Raw genomic sequence first — 18617 nt, forward strand, 5'->3', positions numbered from 1 at the left:
GCCCTGCATGGCAAGGGCTCATTTGGGGGTTTACAGCTGCCTGTTTCATGTGGTGTCTGGGGGTGGCTGCATGGTGAACGAGATTCATTGTGGTGGTTTACTGAAGCTTGCAAAGGACCTACAAAACAGTATCTGAATGGGTAGGACGTGCAGAGACAGACGATAAAAAGAGGCACCAATCACCAACTGAACACAAAGAAACATGCAGTGCCATGGATGTAAGTTAACACGCCTAATAAACTGTAAAAGTAGGCAATGTCGTCTCCTCTCTTGGGTGGCATGGCACGCCATAACTCTTGCTAATTGGAGATACTGAACTCTAGGAGTGCAAATGACTTCTTAGTTTGACAGATTTTGGAACAGCTTCAACTGCTTGAATATTTGGGAGGTCTGTTGCTATGTCTTTGGCTCAAAGGGGATGCTGAATAACTTGTGGATGGTTTGGGAATTGTGGCATTTTTCATTTCATCATCTTAGACTGCCAAAGGATCACATCTGTGGATACACGAAGAGGGTACGTACCTAGTCTGTGGAGTGTGAAGCTTTAGTTAAGAGAATTTTGTACCAGACTATGATTGTAGGGAGAAGAGCCTCATGGGTGATGCTAGGGCTTCTACTACGTTAATGCAACTGGCAAGAAAGAGGGAAAGACAATTGGGGCTCTGGACTTGTTGTCAATTTTCCGAGTCATTATGAGAGCTATGCAGAGCTTTTTATAGATAATCTTTGTTAGCATCGCAATGCAAAGTTTCAGGGGAGTAGCCAGTCTTTTTAAGGGGGGGGGTGGCAAGCATTTGGGACATTTCACTGTGTCAGGTAAGGGTTGTGGAACTACCTTTTTCTAGTGGGAAATTTTCAGCTCCTTCATATCTAAAGTGCCCCGGTTTCACCACCACCCAATGGAGTATCATTGAAGAGTAAAATTGTCTTTGGTTTAAAATGCAGTATTATTGGCTCAGATCAACTGGGACACTCAGATTTGGGAAGCACGAGGGGGAAGGGACTAAATTATGCGCTTTCACTGTTTGTGAAGCACGAAAGACCAGAAGAACAAGTTACTTTAATTCGGTAACACCCTTTCTGGTGGATACTCCATTCGCACATTCCTCACCTTTTGAATATCCCAGGCACCAGGATGGATCAGGAAACGTTTCCTACAACATTTCGCACGTACTGGCAGATGGAGCCACGGTACCCAGCAGCTGCCTCATCCTGCCCTAGAACCATATCTGAGCACCACCCTATGTACCGATAGGTGCAAACGTAACTTCAGGTGTTTCAAAAACAAGGAAACCCAAGATCATTAGGGACCAAGGGTAATCTGTAGTTAAAGTAAGAATGGCCCTAAGCATCAAATGTGAACATGATACTGTTGAAAAAGTAATAACTCCCAGAAATTGTTCCAATGACTATGAAGAAAATTGTTTTATTTTTTTGAGTAAAAGTCACAATAAAGAATATACCCCTCTGCGGTAATTCCAAAACAAGTGTTTAAACCGGACGAAACAAAAAAACATAAGCGAAGAACAAAGTATGACTAGCAATTATATGCAAAGTCAGGCTCACTTATTTCAAGAACAAAACACTCATGCACCCATGGAAAGTGTTTATACAAAGTCTAGCAGGTCAGAGTGTGGGTCGACGGCATTTCAATCCCTTTTTAATGTGGGAGCATCATCAGGACAATTAATTTTGCCGGAAACAAAACTCAATAGTACATTGATGAATTTCAACACCTGGCAATTAGGTTGGTCCAGGGAAGCCCAGCAGGGCGGAATCAGGTGAGTAAAAGAACATATTCCAAATAGTGGTAGGCTAGCCCTCTGTTTGGTTCAACCATATACTCCAGATGTGTGGACTGCAAAGTGTTTACTTCGGGTCCAGCCATATTCCAAGATGAGATCACTGAATAAAGCCATATGTGAAAGTGAAGTTAATCGTGTCCTTGTCAGCAACCCTGCAGAGACTGCCATGTCCTAGTGGTGGAATATGTCCTTTTATTCACCTGACTCAGAGTGTGGATCTAAACACCATAGACCCACACTCTGACCTGCTGGACTTTGTATAAACTTTTTCCCCTCACTGCAGACCTGAGAGAGGATTCATTAGTGCCTAGTGAAAGTGTGGGCAGACGCCCATATAGGAACCTGGCAGGTACCCAGCAGCAGAGCATCCCTAGCCAAAGCCATAGGTGCGGTTTTGGCTCGGATGGAATGAGCCCGGAGACCTTCAGGAGACCCCTCCTTGGCCATTTTCTTTTTTACAGAGAGGCAAGAGCGACCCATATGTCCTTGCGAGCTGGGTATTGCTAATAAGCAGAAACATTGTTCACAAGAAACTTTTCATCAGTGAATACAGATTTCAGCAAGTACCAATACATCTCGAGCGATTTAAGCAGACACTAAGTAAATTCGTATTAGAACCTAAATCAATTAGGCATCTCAATATCACAACCCGGAATATATAAAAAGCTATAGAAGCCCACAGAACATGGAGAGTTGCTTATCTCACTTCAGCCGAAGTGAGTATAATTTATTCAGCATAATGTTTCATGAACAAGAGAAATTTGCAGATGTGTATTTACACCATGTACAATTCAACATCTCAAAATGATCCTGTGACACCCAGTGCAGTGACCATAACCAACCAGTGTAATACATATAGTGCTCAAAAGAAACGCAAAGCAATGGTTATTGGTATTTAAAAGAGGAGCCCTTTCAAAATATGATACAGTCAGTTCTTGTGGAAGAGGTGTGATGCAGTGGCCAGGGTGCCTGACTCCGGACCACAGGGGCAGGTTAGCCCAGCACCATGTGACTCTAGGCAATAGCTCGCTTAATCTTCCCGATGGCCCCCAGCGCCGGGACACCTCTCCGGAGGGATTTGTGGGCTTTTGAAATGCTGGTATTTCTTGTCATTATTTCTGCTTAGGCAACTTAGTTTGCTGGGGCTCTATCTTTAAAGTAGTGAAAGATGTTCCGACCCTCTCAAGATACGGGGTCTCTTCTGGACAGGAATTCAGGGGACCAAGGAGTGATAGGTTTTAGTAACAGTTAAGGAATTGAAATCTGTGTGCTTAGGGATGACCGTCAGGGAAAGGTGGCTGTACTGACAGCAAAGGTAGCTCACCAACATGAAGCGCACAGGTGATTATAATGAGGAACACAGTCTTCACTGTCATCAACTGCACAAATGTTCAAATGGCATGCACGCCAAGAACACAAGAACCAAGGTAAAGTCCCACTCCCACGTAATAAATAGCACAGTAGGCAACATATAAATGAGCCCTTTTTATTGAAAAATAAATGTATTACAACAGGTAAAATGGGCCGCTTTGAAAAACTCAGAAAAGCCGTAAGGGCCAACGATTAACCTGTATCTGAACCCTCAGCAAAGCCTTGTTGAGCAAAAGACTACAAGTAGAATTACTTCACATATTTAGCCTGAAGCAGTTCGACCTGATGAACCTCAAATATTTTTTAAGCTGGTCTTTCAAATGCATAGACACACAAATTATACACATCTGAAAACCAAATAAGTCATTAAATGGATATCCAGGTTTTAGAACCCCCTACATCCTTAATCTAGAGCAGAGAGGACCTAGGCCAGAATCAGCATTTTGAAGTTGACCTTCTGAAGATCTAGGATTGATCCCTGTTAGAAATGGGATTCCTGGTTGGCTAGGGCTTGCGCCTAAGCCAGGCAGAAACCACCACTCTAGTCAGGGCAAGGGAGTTACATGCTGAAGATAACCCCTGCTCACCCCCTCGGTAGCTTGGCACGAGCAGTCAGGCTTATCCCAGAGGCAATGTGTAAAGCGTTTGCGCAACACACACACAGCAGCAACACACTAGGCACACCACAAAAGGAACTCCACACAAGGTTATATATATAAATAGCCTTCGTATTATCATAAACACATTAGAATAGTAATCACACAATATACACTGTGCCAACTGGCACTAGGACATATTTACAGTGGATTATATACACATCACAGGGCCAATTGGGCCACTGTCAGAACCATCACAAGCACAAATAGTAAATGTAGAACACAACCAGTAATTACTGGCAAAACACTGCACTCAGCATTATATCCTGCAACATAAATCATATTATGTAATCAGTATCACATTAGGCGTAAAATACATTCTGAGCTAACCTCATAAGCCTAAACACAGACAATAATGTCCTCACCAGCATAAACACATTATGCAATAACCTCACAAGCATAAATCTCATATTAGGGAATAACCTCCTTAAACATCATAGGCATAAATCAGGGTGCATAATCACATTTCCTAGGCACCACAAAAATCACATTAGGTCCTGGCACCCTATCAACCCAACACTGTCCCTTTGGAGAAACTGGCCTTCTCAGAGGGCTCAAATGCCCCATGTCCATAATGTCAGGGCGGGCTGCTAATGCAGCAGAATCCAGAAGTGCGCAATTGCATTGGCCTACACGTTGCAGCTGCCACTAACTGCTGTACAGCTGTGAAGTAAAACGTGGGCACTGGCACTCACTGTGCCCTCTGGGCGGGTCCCCATTGGGACTCTGTAAACAAATCTAGCAAAACGTTGCAGCTGTCCATGCTGATGCAGCACAGCTGTGAATAAACAAAGAGGCCTGGCACCATTGTGCCTCTCCTGTTCCACTCAGGGACTTCTATAACAAAATGCTGCCAAACGTTGCATCTGTCCGCACTGGTGCAGCGCAGCTGTGAATAAAGTAAAGGGGCCCTGGCACAACTGTGCTCTCGGGGCTCCCACTGGGGCTCTCTAAATCAAATTTGCCCCCAACATTGGAGCGGCATGCTCTCCTGCAGGTCCATGCAGAAACTAGGCACTTACAAGGTGCCAACAAGAAGCCCCTCTCTGGGGCTCTTTAACCAAAAACTGCCCCCAAAGAAAATCTGGCCGGCTCCAGGCACCGGAACCCTGCGTGAAATAGAGCTCCCACTCACCAGGCTCTGCAGACTCGTGTTGCTCGGGGAAACCCTGCTCATCTCCTTGGCCAAAGGTGGGCCATTCTGGTCGGCTCAGCAATACGCGGGGCTCTCTTCACCACGAGAGCCCCGCTGACCAGCTTCAGCATCTCTCCTGCACGCAGGGCTTCCCTCGGCTAACGGGAGCTCGCCTGACCGCAGGCTCCCACTCAGCCGCGTGGCCATTGGCGGCCTCAGCAGCCTCTTCCTGTTTTGGGCCCCGCCCGGAGTCAGGCAACGCCGCCTGGCTTCTGGGTGGGGCTGGCGGCTCAGTTTCTCAGCCGCAATGCGGGGTGGGCACCCGCGCACAAGGCACCATAATGTGGGGTGGGCACCCGCTATTTTAAATATATATAAAGCGGGGTAGGCTCCCGCTCGTCAGGCACAATGCGGGGTGGGCACCCGCTGTCCTGGCACCAATGGGGGGTGAGATCCCCACGTCGGGATTCCCTCCAAACAAGTCGTAGCTCAGCGCTGCAAAGTTAGGCAAAGAATAAATGCTCCTCTCCTCCTAAAGATAAAGAGTGAGCGCTCTCCAGGTGCTATAGTCCTCGGGTCCATGGGGCATGACTGGGCCCAGGGAGGCCAGCACACAGGGCCCTCCAGTAGAGAGGCAAGCCCCTGCGGCGGCTCCTCCTGGGCCCCCAGCAGCAGCAAGCCCCCAGCAAGTCCAAAAACAGCACACAAGCACCCTTTCATGGGGTCACAGCCCCTATATTTATATTAGGAATTCCTTTGTCTGCCCTGGCACAGGGCTTGAGGGAACCAGCCTAAACTGGTTCGGGGGGAATTGGAGCACTTTGTTTACATGGCTCCTCTTCCCCTTTGTCAGGTGGGGGCTCGGTGATGAGACACCACAGGGGGTGCAGCCAGCATTCACTAGGGCAGGCACAATCCTATTCAGGGACCGGGGACTTCTCCTCCCACTACTCCAAATGCAGATGTCCCATTCAGCCTAGCGCTGACTCACCCTGCCCCTCCTGGAGCCACACACACCGCACCAGCCCCTGTCATTCAAAAGCCAGACATGCAATTCACATCAGGCAGGCAGACACATAGCACACAGAAATGCCAACTTCTAAAAGTGGCATTTCTAAAATAGTTATAATAAATCTGTGCACACCATTGCGCAGCATTTATTATCACTATTCCAAATATACCAAACTTGACCATGCTGCGCCTCTCATATCAGGAATTACCACTGAAACACTTATCAGGGAATCCCCAATGCATTCCTATGGGAGGGCAACCCCACAGTAGCGAGAAACCAAAATGGCTGTTTGTCAATACCAGGACATGTCACGCACTTAAGGTATATGTCCTATCTTTTACCTACAATGCACCCTGCCCATAGGGCTAGCTAGGGCCTACCTTAGGGGTGACTGACATGCAGGAAAAGGGGGGGTCAGAGACACGGCACACGCTTGAGGTGCCACGTCACTGCGGCAGTAACACTGACGCACAGGCCCTGCAATGGCAGAGGCCTTAGATAGGTTTGCAAGGTTACTTTGGTGGGTGGCGCAATCAGCGCTGCAAGCCCACCAGTAGCATTTAATTTACCAGCCCTGGGTATATGAGATACCACTTCACAAGGGACTGACAGGTAAATTAAATATGCAAAACGGGTGTAGACCAATCTTACCATATGTAACACAGAGAACGCACGCACTTTACACTGGACAGCAGTGCTAAAGTGCCCAGAGGCCTAAAACCACCAACACCATGTCAGAAAAAGCTAGGAGAAAAGCAAAAAGTTTAGGGATGACCCAGCAAATAGGGCCAAGTCCAACAATCCCGATGCCCAAGAAGAGTTGCGGCGGTGAAGTACCTGGAGTAGGTTCCCAGACATCTGATTGCCATAAGGACAATAGAGGGAGTCCCCACAGCAAAATACTTTGTACTTCTTTTTAGAGAATGGTGGCATGATCTGTCAAGGCCTGTGCAAAAACCTAGAACAAGAGAATGCGGTAGACCGAAACGGGAGGACATAACCGTTCTGAACAACCTCTATGATCTAAGTTCCATGTTACACACACATGCCCACGGGGCATGTGTGTGCGCAACATGTGGTCACATGGCAATTTCAGGGGTGCATCAGGGTGTCCTTTTTTGCAACCTTGCACCCTTGAAATCGCAAGCGCAATTTGAGAGTACCTATTTGGTACTTGCAATTTGCACATGCAATTCCCATTTATTCTGATGGGCCTCTAGGCACATAGGAATGAATGGGAGCCTATGCTTTAATTGCGGATTGAGTCGCAATTAAGGAATATGTAGGAATTGCATTTTTTGGTGATTTCTACATGCATAAGGAATTGTGATTCCTCAATTGCGATTCCTTAAAAATCGCAATTTAGGAATCGCAATTCCTTACTTTGATGCATGTGGCCCTTGGTGAGGAAACTGCAAATGGTACAAAATGCGGCTGCTCATCTGGTGCTTAATCTACCAAATTGGGTTTGTGTCTCGCCGCATTTGACAAACTTGCACTGGCTCCCTGTGAATAAGCGGATCTTATTAAAAACCCTTCTTCTAATGCAGGGTGATGAACCACTCGGGTCATCGCTACCGGTCATCCAGGATACGCCAATTTAACCCCAAGTAAAACCTGCACTCTTCGTGTGGCCATCTGGCAACAGTTCCTTGTGTCCGCCTCGCTAAAGCAGGAGGCAGATCCTTTTCTATTCTTGGTCCACAAGCCTGCAATAGGCTTCCAGTATAACTGCGTCAAACTGAAGGCAAGGGTCCCTCTAGAAAGAAACTTAAGACCTGGATTTTCATGCTTTAATCTCTAAACACTCCATATGTACTAAAACTCCTTCGATGGAGCTTTGTGAAGTCCCGTCAGATTGTTTTCATAATAAGATTCAAGTTATTATGATCTTTTTCCGAAGTCTCCGTCTACCTCCCAGTCTCTTCTCCCCCCCCGCCCACCATCTTTCTGTTCTGCTCCCATCTCCCTTGAAGGATCATCCAATGACCTTGTCAAATGTAAGTCCGGATCCTCACTCGACCCCCTGCCCACAGACCATTCTCAAAATGGCGATTTTAGTTGTTAATCCCATTGTGAACGGCCTACTTAATAAATCCCTTGCTTAGGCGGTGGTTCCCTCTGGGTGGAAGCAGGCTCTTTTACTCCTCCCTACTTAAGAAGCGCTCTGCTGATCCTAAGAGTTTTAGCAATTTTTGGCCCATCTCGCTTCTCCTACTAGGGCAAAGCTGGTGGAAAAAAAAATTCATTGACAGCTCACTTTTTTTTTTTTTTTTTTTAGGAAAACCACCTTCTTCATGACCGTAATCAGGTTTCTGTCATGATTATAGCAGTAAGACCGCTCTTCTTGAGGTCTCAGAGTATATCCAATGTAATCTTGATTTAAACTTTCCGGTTATGGTAATGCTTTTGGATCTCTCTGTAGCGTTTGATATGGGCTCTCATGCTATTTTGCTTGAGAGGCTAGAAGCAATGTGTATTACAGATCACACCCGGTTATGGATCAAATCTTTCTTCAGCAACCGTACTCAGGCAGTTTTTCTCCCTCCTTTTACCTTGTCAGCAAAACCTTTGGATTGCGGAGTCCCTTAGGGTTCGGCTCTTAGTCCTACCCTTTCTATTGTATATGTGTCACACTTGGCCAATATTGTTGAGTCCTTGGGACTTAAAGTAGTCTCCTATGCGGATGACACCACTTCTTCTGGCTTTTCATGAAAATGTTCCCTCCTCGTTGAAATCTTTTAAGTTTGGTGTTAGATTTGTCTTAGACTGGACAAGGAACGAGTTACTTACCTGTTACGCGCGCTGGAAAGTTAGTGCTCTGTACTTGTGCTGTCCTCATTTTAAATTAATCTTCGCCGCTTTTACATGAAATGTATTTAATGTGTTTTTAGTTCGTTCTGCTGCTACTCTGCCTCATTGCTTGTTTGCACATTGCTCACTAGTCTCTTGATCCGCCTACTCCCCGTTCCACCACGGGCTTTCCCGTTTGTTGTGGAGGGAGATCGCGCTAGAACACTGATTGGTCCGTTGCGGGGAGGCGGGGTTTCATTGCTCCTTCCGGGCACATGATCCTTCCCAGGCTTTATCAGTAATGCCTGTTGACCCGCGCAGCGGACGCGCGCTGGAAAGTTAGTGCTCTGTACTTATGCTGTCCTCATTTTAAATTAATCTTCACCGCTTTTACTGTATTTAATGTGTTTTTAGTTCGTTCTGCTGCTACTCTGCCTCATTGCTCGTTTGCACATTGCTCACTAGTCTCTTGATCCGCCTACTCCCCGTTCCACCACGGGCTTTCCCCTTTGTTGTGGAGGGAGATCGCGGTAGAACACCGATTGGTCCGTTGCGGGGAGGCGGGGTTTCATTGCTCCTTCCGGGCACGTGATCCTTCCCAGGCTTTATCAGTAATGCCTGTTGACCCGCGCAGCGGACGGGCGCGCCGAAGGCGCGCCCAAGGCAAGCCCGTCTGCGCCCGTCCACGGCAGTCCGGGGCCAGGGGCCAGAACCCCTGTCCCTTTGTCATCACTAGCAGCCCCACGATTAGTGTACTCCTCGTCTCAACTCCTTGCATTACGACCGATGGGTCTTACTGACTGCGCTCTTTTAGCTGTTGCTAACGCTCGCACTTTCACCTGCTCCGGGGCTCACTGCTCCTTCTCTTTGGCCCACTCTTTGGAGGTCAATGACCGTATGGCCACGCTACCTGATAACACTGTTCCTAAGTTTTGTTTTCTAAGCCTAAACTGCCGTTCCCTTCCTCAGCACAAAAGCTTCATCTTTGATCTCCTTCTGGAAGACTCACCTGCTGCCTTTTTTTTGACCGAGACTTGGCTCCACAACAGTTCTGGGCCTGATATAGCTGCTGCTCTTCCGTCTAATTATGCCATCGCCAGACTGGATCGAACCACTGGGTTGGGCGGGGGAATTGCTGTTATATACAAACACTCCTTCCAATGCAACTTAGAATCTGTTAACCTTCCCAATTGTGAAGCCACACTATTTCAACTTAGACTTACTCCTAACTTTTCTTTCTCAGGGCTTTTGCTCTATCGACCTCCTGGTTCCTCCTCATTGTGGTCGGCCTCTCTGCCTGGTTTGGTCTCTTCCGTCCTTTTGTCTTCCTCTAATTTCACACTACTTGGTGATTTGAATCTCCATCTGGAAGACGCTGCTAATGCTATATACTCCAATCTTATTTCCGATCTCCTAGCTATGAATCTGGTTCTTTGTAACTCTGGTCCCACTCATAAAGCCGGCCATCTTTTGGACCCCATTTTTTCTAATGTTACATCTATAGTGTGTGAACCAGCGTTACCCATTTTTTGGTCGGATCATTTTCTACTGAAATTTCAAATTCAGGCCCCTGATAGTTCCCTGTTTTCCCACAGTCCATGTTCTTTACTAGGGACTGGAAAAAAGTTGATACTAACGCTCTGAACAACTTGCTAAAGGAAAATCCACCCTCTGTTTCTATGCAGGTACCTGTCTCTGCTAATATCATCCAAAACTGGCTGTCCCATGCTGTTGAAGTATGCCTTCCCCCTGTCAAGAAAAAATCATCCTATCACCACCCTCCTGCGCCTTGGTTTACTGACAGCCTTGGGGTCGAAAAATCCAAATGCAAAGCATTAGAAAGAAAATGGCGGCGAAACTATGCTCCAGATTTAAAAATAGCATACAAAAATTCCTTAAAAATATACCATGACCTATGCAAATCCTCACGTGCTGCTTATACCTGCGATACCATTAACACTGCTACTAATCGTCCTAAGACATTGTTTAGCTTAGTGAAAAATGTGGCTGGCGCTCAGACTATAGCTAAACCTTTGCCTCTTAACAAACAATCCTGTGATGACCTTGCTACATTTTTCTCAGATAAAATAGAACTTATCCATTTAGAAATAGCAAACTCACCCCTTAATTGCACTGGGTCCCCTTCCATTCTGGCCGACTCCTTTCAAGAACACTCCAGTGTCCTTCCTAAATTGTCTTGCTGGCCCTCTTTGAAACTGGAAACTTTTATTTCCACTCTTGGTACCATTAAATCGGGTTCGCCTAATGACCCTCTTCCTGCCTCCATTATGAAACAACTTGACCCTGTCCACCTCCAGGTTATTATGGAAGTTCTTAACTCCTCCCTTATATCTTCTATTGTTCCTCCAATCTGGAAGCACTCCATGGTAGTCCCTCTGCTGAAAAAGCCTGCTGCTGACTCTAAAGTCTTGTCTAATTTTCATCCCATATCTCTCATTTCCATCTTTTCTAAGCTTTTAGAAAAACATATTCACACTCACCTTGCTAAATTTGTGGATACCAATAATCTCCTTCATCCTTCTCAGTCTGGTTTTCGTGCCGGTTTCTCGACGGAAACCACACTGTTAGGCGTGACTGAAAGACTGCGCCACCTATTGGATTCTGGTGAGACAGTCGCGCTCATATTGTTGGACCTGAGCGCGGCTTTTGATACCATCTCTCACCCTATCCTTATTAACACTCTTGAATCCTTTGGTATCTGCGGTTCAGCCTTGGACTGGCTATCTTCTTTTCTTACTGACCGCACTTTTCAAGTGTTTTCTGCGTTGGACAGTTCTAATATCTTTTCCTCACCTTTTGGAGTCCCTCAGGGCTCCATTCTGAGTCCTTTGCTTTTTAATCTGTATGTTAGGCCTCTTGCGGACATCGCTGTTAACGCAGGATTATCCCTTTTCACCTACGCTGATGATTCTCAAATCATTTTCTCACTCAGCCAAATCTGTATCTGTTCTCCAGTCGGGCCTATGTCAAATTGCAGTTTGGATGAACAACAACTATCTTAAGCTAAACGCAAACAAAACGGAGGTCCTTATTCTGGGTAAGCAGAAGTATCTTTGGGGTGCTCGTCACTGGCCGAATGAGTTGGGTACTCTCCCCCGTCCTGTTGACCATGTCCGAAACCTGGGATTTTTCATTGATGATTCTTTGCAAATGCCCCATCAAGCTACCAAAGTTTCAGGCACTTGTTTTACCATCTTGAAGTGGCTGCGTAAAATCATTTGGATGCTGCCTAAAGACACCCAAAAAAACGTAGTCCATGCTCTTATTACTTCACGGTTGGACTATGGAAACGTTCTGTATTTGGGTGCAAATAAGGAGATATCCCGTCGGCTGCAACTTGTGCAAAACTCCGCTGCTCGACTCCTATGCGGAGTTCCTAGATGTTCATCTATCTCCCCCCATCTACGTGATCTACATTGGCTCCGTATTGATAAGCGGGTCGAGTTCAAAGCTCTTTCCTTTATGCACAAAATCAAATGGGGCCTAGCACCTGACTACCTTCAGACCCTTGTCTGTCAATATGTTCCAACCCGTCCCCTTCGCTCCGCCTCACTTGAAAAATTCCACGTTGCCAGGTTTAAGCTCTCAAGAATGGGAGGTAGATCCTTTTCTGTCCTGGGTCCATCTCTCTGGAACCGGATTCCTCTTGCCCTACGCAGAGAGCAGTCTTATTCCCATTTCCGTTGTGCTCTTAAGACTTGGCTTTTCAACCAATAGACTTTCTCCTCTTCAGTAGTTCCGTCCAGGCGCCGGGAAACCCTTGTTGGGTAGCTGTTGCGCCATATAAGTTAAATAAATAAATAAAATAAATAACTGCGGTTATCCAGTATTGGTATCTTTCATAGATTCACATGCCTGAATCATTCCCCGTCGTCGGGGTGGGAGTCACCGGTAAATAAACAAGCAATGTCTCAGTAGACATGTATAGTAACAGGCCCCAAAAGGCCTTAGCTTAGTAAGCTATCCACGTCCTTATGTAAAAAAGGACCAAATTTTGGCCAGTAGCCAATCAGCTAGCACCACCCTCCAGAACCTTCCTGGAAGGAGCTCTAGTCCCTCAGATTTTCGTAAGCACAGTGCTAAGTAGTTGTATCACAAGAGATCCAAGAGAGCCCTTCCAGGGGAGGCGGGTGGGTTGCATGTGAATCTATGAAAGATACCAATACTGGATAACCGCATGTAGGAAGGTGGATATCTGACTATGGTTACCCCCAACTTTTTGCCTAGTGTCTAGCTGGTTTTTCGACTTAGTTGGCCTGAGATCCTGCCATTCAGGGTCTCAGGCTGTCTGCTCTCTCTTTAAAATGAACTCCATGTACCCTAGGTACATAACCAATTGGTAAGGATCACCTTATTGGACCCTGTACAGTGTACCCTAGGTACCCAGGGCATAGGTGTACCCTAGGCCTCCCAGGGGCTGCAGCATGTATTATGCCACCCCTGGTCTGGCCTTCCAATCAGACACAACTGGCTGATCACTCAGCTGGGGCAAGGTCGTGTAATCACCCCTTGCTTAGATATAGTATGCCTATATCTACCCTTCTATATTGTCAGCGGCAACCCTGCTCACTAACCTTATAAGCCGGATACAGCAGGGGCGATCCACGATGCTAGAGTCCTCTCTCCCCGAGAACAGTATCACCCTAGAGGATTGAGAGCCCCCTCTACAAGCACCACCACCCCCGGGGAAACGGGATAACTCAGAAGGGCAGAGGCGACTAAATGGGGGAGGTACTCCACTCCTGTTGAGAGAGAAGGAACAGTCATGAGCTACAGGAACCCCGACCCACCCAGCAAGACAAGATATCAATACACAAGTGAATTCCTCCTCACACTCACTCAGGCAGTTCCCTGTGTCGCACAGGTAGTCGCTTTCAGACTCACGCCTCCAGGAGAGGAAGAGCGGACGCTCTCCGAGCCTTTCAGTCGGCTCCAAGCGCAGGAACAGCAACACGCAGGTGTCTTCAGAGGCGCCTCGGAGCTCTCCGAGCCTTTCAGTCGGCTCCAAGCGGAGGTGCGGGTAGGGCCGAAGCGGAGAACCTCTAGTCCGGTCTCCAACGCTTCGGTTCACCAACAGGAGTGAGGAAGGAGAAGCGAAGTGCCACTCAAGGTAATATGCAGGCGGAAGGTGCGGGTGAGCTCATGTGAGCCCGTAGGTTCGGCGGAACGGAGTACGCGAAGGTGAACCGGGCAGCGGCTCACGCAGCGTGTAATTCTCGGGAAGCAGTCCAGCGAGGTCAATTACCTCGAGATACGCCAGAAGGGACTTGATTGACAAGCCCTGTTTCTTCCGTGAGAGCGGCTTTTGTACCGCCTCAGGAAGTGCGCTCGCTGGGGGCGATGGGTATTGTAGTCTTAACCCTACCGCCTTTCCAGCGACGCGCAGCGTCTCTCAGGGCGCCGATATCCCTCGGAGCCGTAAATCCTGACAGAACCCCCCTACTAGGGCCGGCGTCTCGACGGGCCCCTGGGTTTCGTAGGATGAGCCGCGTGGAAGCGGCGCAGCAATGCAGTGCAATGTAAATTGGACAGAGGTTCCCAGGACCTCTCCTCGGGACCATACCCTTTCCAATCGATTAAGTAGTGTAGCCTGCCCCTGATGTATCTAGAATCTAGTACCCCCTTGACTTCAGACTCCTCCTCGCTATCTATAAGTAGTGGCGGAGGTTTTGGGGGGAGTCTAGTGAGAGGGAGACATGGTCGAAGCAGAGAGACGTGGAACACTGGATGAATGCGCCACGTGGAAGGGAGAGTCAGTTTCATAGCTACAGAGTTCACCACTTGGATAATGGGGTATGGACCCACGTATTTTGGTTTCAGGCGCGTGTTCCCTTTTATGCGTAGATGTCGTGTGTCTAACCACACCTTGTCTCCTACTTTGTAGTCCGGTTCAGGGGTTCTTCTTTTGTCCGCGTAGCGTTTGTCTCTTTCTTGGGCTGTTTCCAGTTGTTTCTTGGCTGTCTGTAGCACCACTCTCAGGTGCGAGTGATGTTCTTGGATGGAAGGGTGTTTGGTTTGTGCAGGCCATTCAAAGGGCAGCATGTTTGGATGGTACCCATTTAGACAGAAGAAGGGGGAGCCTCCTAGCGATGAGTGTTCAGCATTATTGTAGGCAAACTCCGCCATCCATAGTAGAGTACTCCATTCTTCTTCGTAGAGCAACGTAAAACATCTGAGGTGCTGCTCCAATGTCTGGTTCAGTCTTTCGGTCTTGCCATCTGTTTGGGGGTGGTAGCTGGTGGAAAGCCGGGCGTCCACTTTCATGACTTGACACAAGGCCTTCCAGAACCTTGATGTGAACTGTGTGCCTCTATCTGTAATGAGAACCGCTGGGATTCCATGACTCCGTACGATGTGTTGTAAAAAGTGCTGGGCTAGGCATGCGGCTGAAGGGAGTTTCTCCATGGCAATAAAATGGCCCATCTTCGTCAAATGATCGATGACGACCAGGATGGTAGTCATTCCTCTACTAGAGGGCATATCCACTATAAAATCCATAGACAGTGTGTGCCACGGAGCGGGAGGGATTGGAATAGGATGGAGCAACCCACTTGGTCGTTTATGCTGGGACTTCCCTTGCGTGCATGTAGCGCATCCAGCGATGTAGACCGCTGTATCTGGGTTTAACGTAGGCCACCAGAAATGGCGCTTCATGGCTAGCGTGGTTTTAAGTACCCCCTGGTGTCCACCCAAGGTGGAATCGTGAACCCATCTCAAGGCTTGTTGTTGTAGGGAAGGGGTCGGCAGATACAAGCGGTGATCCTGAAATAATAGGCGTTGCCTAGAGGACCTGTGTACTGGGTCTTTGGCTACCCAAACAGCTTCTTCGGTCGCGGAGGTTTGGTGTCGAACTTCTTCTATGAAGTCGGGTGTTGTTGCGGCGGGCGTCAGTTCATCAGGGAATGATGCGGCGTCTAGAATCAAGGGAGTGTCGGAGACGGGTACAGGGTTCGTACTGGCGGGTAGTTGGGGCCGGGACAGAGCATCGGCCTTTCCGTTTTGTGGGCCTGGACGATATTTGATTACGAAGTCGTAATCAGAGAAAGACAACGACCAACGTAGTTGTCTCGGGGTCAGAGCTCTGGCGGTTTTGAGGAATAAGATTCCGATGATCCGTATAGATTTCTACGGTATGTCTGGCGCCGAGCAAATGATGTCGCCATTCTTCGCACCCTCTTTTTATGGCTAGGAGCTCTTTATCCATAATGCTGTAGTTTATTTCGCAAGGGGCCAATTTCTTGGAAAAGAAGGCGACGGGATGCAATTGTCCCGTGTCCGGGTGTCTCTGTGATAGTATTCCCCCTATTGCATATTGGGAGGCGTCGGTTTCAACCACGAAAGGACGTGTGGCGTCAGGATGACGAAGCACGGGGGCTGTCATGAAACAGTTCTTCAAGGTCTGAAAGGCCGTTTCCGCCGCGGCCGTCCACTCGAAGGAGGCTCCTTTCCTCAGGAGAAAGGTCAACGGTTGGATGATACCGGAAAAGTGCTTTATAAATCGGCGATAGAAATTCGCGAAGCCCAAGAAACTTTGTAGGGATTTTACGGTGGTGGGCGATTCCCACTGGGTGATCGCCTGCGTTTTCTTCTCGTCCATGACCAAGCCTTCGGGACCGATGACATAACCCAAAAATTCCACTTCAGACACGTGGAACAAACACTTTTCCAGTTTGGCGTATAGCGCATACTGTTGTAGGCGCTCCAGAACTTCCGCCACGTGCTTCACATGTTCTTCCAGGGATGTGGAGTACACCAAGATGTCATCGATGTACACGATGCAAGATACATCTAAGAGGCCCCTCAGTACTTCATCCATGAAGTACTGGAACGCGGCGGGAGCGTTGCACAGGCCGAAGGGCATGACTGTGTATTCGAACAGGCCGAATTTGGTCCGAAAGGCAGTCTTCCACTCATCGCCGCGCCGTACCCGAACCAGATGGTAGGCTCCCCTGAGATCCAGTTTGGTGAATACTGTTGCGGTTTTCAGTTAGTCTAAAAGAACAGGGATCAATGGCAGGGGATACCGGTTCTTTACGGTGACCTTGTTGATTGCCCTGTAATCAATGCAGGCCCGTAATCCTCCTTCTTTCTTCGGAATAAAAAAGATCGGAGAGGAGGCAGGCGAGGAAGATGGTCGTATAAACCCGGTGGCAAGCATGTCGTCAAGGTAGGTCCGAAGATCCGAGGTTTCGGCTTCCGTGAGGGCATAGATTCTGCTGCAAGGTATACTGGCTCCTGCCTCTAGTTCTATGACACAATCATAGTCCCGGTGTGGGGGTAATCTTTTTGCTTCTTGGGTGTCGAAGACGGATCGAAACCTTTCGTAAATGTGGGGTAACACGGTAACAGGCATTGCCTGTGGCTGGATGCATGTGCTGGCAAGGAACCCAGCTGGACTCCCCCTATGGGCAGACGTCTTGACTTGTTCTTCGGTACAGTGTTCTTGGCAAAAGGACGAATTTAATGTCACAGTGCGTGCGGCCCACCGCACTAAGGGATCATGGAGAGTTAGCCATGGCATTCCTAGAATAAGCGTGAAATGGGGGGCATCAATCAGGTCGAATTTTATCTGTTCGAAGTGATGTAACCCTATTTGCATTACGAGGGACTTGGTGTGATAACAAACTGGACCCGAGGTTAAGGCTGAACCGTCCACGGCCTTCACCTTCTCGGGGGTATCCTTTTGATCAACAGGGATGCCTAACTTTTTTGCATAGCGTTGGTCCATGAAATTTCCAGTGGCCCCGGAATCCAGCAGAGCATGGACCACCACCGAAATGTCACAAGGCAAGGTCAACACAATGCACACATTCATGTGAGCGACCGAGGGCTGTATGGTATTGGCTAAGGCAGGGAAGACCTCTTTACTGCTAGGCCTCAAACAAGCGGTCCTCATCTTATTCGGGCTCATCAGTTTTCCGGGTCCTCAGTCGGGTAATCCACTACAGACACCGTTTTAGGTCCAGGGCTTCCGGTAGTGGTGTTCTTGGTTCGGCTTCTACAATCTTTGATGAAGTGGCCGGGCTTGCCACAATATAAGCAGAGTTTCTGAGTTCTCCTTTTTTCTCTTTCTGCTTGACTCAAGGGGCCTCGGATGCCACCGATCTGCATGGGCTCTGTTCCATCCCCTTGGGAAGGTTTTTCCTCCGGCACATATCGAGGTCTACTAGGAAGGAACCGGACGTCGCTGCGGTTCTTGTCCCCTTTTCGCTCTAAGAGCCGGTGATCCAATTGGACGGTCAAATCAATTAGTTCCTCGCAAGTGGCCGGCATGTGCACCACTTGAGCCAGAACATCCTTGAGCTCGCTTCTCAACCCCTGATAGAATAAAGAAGTTCTTTTTTCCATTGGCCAATCTGTTTCGACCACGAGTCTGTTGAAGGAGGTAATGTAGGTCAGCAGGTCCTGTGAACCCTGTTTTAGGGTTAGGAGTTCTTTATCCATCGATAACTGATGCGCCTTGCGATCGAACAGCCTCCGCATCTCCACACAAAAGGCGGGGAAGTTGTACAGGACAGGGTCGTCTCGTTCGATTAACGGGAAGGACCAGCTCGCCGCATTGCCTCCTAAATACGACATCACAAAGGCAGTCTTTGCCTGGTCCGTTGGGAAGACCTGTGGTTTGCATAGGAAATGAAGCCGGCATTGACCCATGAAGATGCCATACTTCTTGGGGTCCCCATAGAATCTTTCCGGAGGGGCAAGGGGCATCTGCATGGGTTCCATTATCTGGACCGGGGGAGGACCGGACTGGAGAGTCGTAGAGAAGGAGTGATTCGGGAAGACCCCGGGAGTGGGGGAACCCCCGCCAGAAGCCTGCGTAC

At 48.2% G+C, this 18617-nt stretch overlaps 1 protein-coding gene across 5 annotated transcripts in view; it reads right to left on the reverse strand.

The window, feature by feature from the left end:
- The window catches only part of NR1I2 (nuclear receptor subfamily 1 group I member 2), a 391730-nt gene that overhangs the window by 55467 nt on the left and 317646 nt on the right, over positions 1 to 18617 (reverse strand). The window lies entirely within an intron of this gene.

The sequence above is a fragment of the Triturus cristatus genome, chromosome 8 (genome assembly GCF_964204655.1).
Source record: "Triturus cristatus chromosome 8, aTriCri1.1, whole genome shotgun sequence".
In the NCBI taxonomy this organism is placed as follows: Eukaryota; Metazoa; Chordata; class Amphibia; order Caudata; family Salamandridae; genus Triturus; species Triturus cristatus.